The sequence below is a fragment of the Echinops telfairi genome, unplaced genomic scaffold (assembly GCF_000313985.2).
Source record: "Echinops telfairi isolate 266 unplaced genomic scaffold, ASM31398v2 ScPeMD7_31;HRSCAF=116, whole genome shotgun sequence".
NCBI classification, from domain to species: Eukaryota; Metazoa; Chordata; class Mammalia; order Afrosoricida; family Tenrecidae; genus Echinops; species Echinops telfairi.
The window spans coordinates 43,967,522-43,969,415 of record NW_022103928.1 but is presented as its reverse complement, the minus strand read 5'-3'; the positions used below and the strand labels follow the sequence as shown (position 1 = coordinate 43,969,415).

The following is a 1,894-nucleotide window of genomic DNA, read 5'->3' as shown; positions in this document are numbered from 1 at the left end:
GATGAGGATGACGACTCTGAGGAAGAGGCTATGGAGGTCACACCAGCCAAAGGCAAGAAAGCGCCGGCCAAGGCAGTCCCTGTAAAAGCCAAGAGTCTGACTGAGGAGGAAGACCGTGATGAGGATGAAGAGGATGAGGACAATGAGGAAGAGGATGACGAGGAGGATGAGGATGAAGAGGAAGATGACGACGAAGAAGAAGAAGAACCTGTCAAAGAAGTGTCTGGGAAACGGAAGAAGGAGATGGCCAAGCAGAAATCTGCCCCTGAAGCCAAGACACAGGAAGGAGGTGGAAGCTGTCAAACCAACTACAGCCTTCAACCTCTTCATTGGAAATCTGAACTGCAATAAATCTGCTCCTGAATTAAAAACTGGTCTCAGTGACCTTTTGCGAAGAACGATCTTACTGTGATGGATGTTAGAATTGGTACGACTAGGAAGTTTGGCGATGTGGATTTTGCATCTGCTGATGACCTGGAAAAGGCTTTGGAACTCACTGGCTGAAAAATTTTTGGCAATGAGATTAAACTAGAGAGACCGAAGGGAAAGGACCAAAAGAAAGATCGAGATGCCAGGACACTGTTGGCCAAAAATTTGCCTTACTGAGTCACTCAGGATGAGTTAAAGGAAGTCTTTGAAGACGCCGTGGAGATCAGATTAGTCAGCAAAATCAGGAAGAGTAAAGGGATTGCATATCTTGAGTTTAAGACAGAAGCTGATGCTGAGAAAACCCTTGAGGAGAAGCAGGGGACAGAGATTGATGGGCGGTCCATATCGCTGTACTACACTGGGGAGAAGGGCCAAAACCAGGACCATTGAGGTGGGAAAACCAGCACTTTGAGTGGTGAATCAAAAGCCCTTGTTTTAAGCAACCTCTCCTACAATGCAACAGAAGAGACACTGCAGGAGGTGTTTGAAAAGGCAATTGCTATCAAGGTGCCCCGGAACCAGAACAGTAAATCGAAAGGGTATGCATTCATAGAACTTGCTTCATTTGAAGATGCTAAAGAAGCTTTAAGTTCTTGTAATAAAAGGGAAATCGAAGGCAGAACAATCCGGTTGGAGTTGAAAGGAGCCAGGGGATCCCCGAATGCCTGGAGCCAGCCTTCTAAGACCCTGTTTGTCAAAGGGCTGTCTAAAGAAACCACTGAGGAGACCTTGAAGGAATCATTTGATGGCTCTGTTGGGGCCAGGATAGTCACTGACCAGGAAACCGGCTCTTCCAAAGGGTTCGGCTTCGTGGACTTCAACAGTGAGAAGGATGCTAAAGCAGCTAAGGAGGCCATGGAGGATGGCGAGATCGATGGCAACAAAGTGACCTTGGACTGGGCCAAGCCCAAGGGTGAAGGTGGCTTCGGAGGACGAGGTGGTGGCAGAGGAGGGTTTCGAGGCCGAGGAGGCCATGGCAGGGGAGGGCGTGGTGGATTTGGTGGCAGAGGTCAGGGAAGCTTTGGAGGGTGAGGTGGCTTCCGGGGAGGCAGAGGAGGAGGAGGAAGAGGAGACCATAAGCCACAAGGAAAGAAGACGAAGTTTGAGTAACTTGTGTCGCTGTCTTTGCTGCTTCTGTTTGAAAGAAATGACTCTGGGTGTTACCGTTACCGGATCATGACAGAGCCTTTGGTGGACATTCCGAGTAGAGAGAGAGAGAGAGCCCTGTGGAGAGGTCGTTTCAGCCGATGTATAAATCCGTGTTTTTCCTACACATAGTTTTCTTGGGGGGGCGCAGGGGGTGGGGGTGGGGATTTTGCTTCAGTGACTTTGGGGCAAATTAAAAACTCCTAAGCTCTGAAAAAAAAAGCAAAAAACATTGACACAAAAATTCTCAACAATGTCCTGATCAGTAGAATACAACAAAAAATAAGACACTGTGATCATAGTGATCATAACATGTACA

At 47.9% G+C, this 1,894-nt stretch overlaps 1 protein-coding gene and 1 pseudogene across 1 annotated transcript in view; one reads left to right on the top strand and one right to left on the bottom strand.

Moving 5' to 3' along the window:
- LOC101650741 overlaps window positions 1–1,539 on the top strand; it is a 1,737-nt pseudogene extending 198 nt beyond the window's left edge.
- Window positions 1–1,894, bottom strand: part of KMT2C (lysine methyltransferase 2C) — a 270,207-nt gene that overhangs the window by 239,159 nt on the left and 29,154 nt on the right. The gene's annotated exons all lie outside the window — the stretch shown is intronic.